Source organism: Galeopterus variegatus, unplaced genomic scaffold (genome assembly GCF_000696425.1).
Source record: "Galeopterus variegatus unplaced genomic scaffold, G_variegatus-3.0.2 Scaffold10386, whole genome shotgun sequence".
Classification (NCBI taxonomy): domain Eukaryota; kingdom Metazoa; phylum Chordata; class Mammalia; order Dermoptera; family Cynocephalidae; genus Galeopterus; species Galeopterus variegatus.
This window is the reverse complement of record NW_007736497.1, coordinates 50,646-51,567: the sequence shown is the minus strand read 5'-3', so window position 1 is coordinate 51,567 and position 922 is coordinate 50,646.

The following is a 922-nucleotide window of genomic DNA, read 5'->3' as shown; positions in this document are numbered from 1 at the left end:
CCACATTATAGTAGTCTCTGGTTGAGCATGTTGCATACACATTTAAATATCATGAAGCAGTGTTCTTCCAATTACAGTCCCAGATGATCTGGATCAGAATCTCTTGTGATGCTTGTTAAAATGCAGATTTCTGGGCCTTATCCCAGGATGCAATCAGAATCTTTGACACTTGTGACAATCACAAAGATTTAAAAATTTCATATAACCTTGTTTTTACAATTTATTTTCAACTCTGATTCCAGAATTTTCTATGCTCTCTATAATTAAAAAGGCATCTTCATGTTTGGCCTAGAATTTTTTCCCAAACACAGTTACTTGTTATATTAATTTTCTAAGGCTGCCATAACAAAATACCATAGACTGAGTAGCTTAACAACAGAAATTTATTTTCCATAGTTCTTAAGGCCATAAAAATTTAAGATTAAGGTACTGACAGGTTTGGTCTTCCTGAGGCCTCCCTCCTTGGTTTGCCAAACCTCTCACTATGTCCTCACAAGGCTCTTCGCCTGCACATGGGCACCCCTGCATTCTCTTTGTTTGTCCAAATTTTCTCCTCTTATAACACCAGCTAGATCGGATTAGGGACCACCCTGTTGGGTTCATTTTAATTTAATCACCTCTTTAATGACCTTATATCCAAATATAGTTACATTCTGAGATCTTAGGAGTTGGGACTTCAACATATAAATTTTGGGTAGAAACAATTCAGCCGTAGCACCTGTTTATTCATATATCCTAGTTACTTATTTATTCATCTAGTTAATAAATATTTCACAACAAAAATAATATTTTTCATTTAATAAAATGATACATTTTATTCTCCACCCCCCTGCAAGTAATATTTATTAACATCCTCTAAGGCCAAGCTCTGGGAGGAGAGAGTTAGCATTACATATGTTTTGGCAGAAAATACATTTTAATG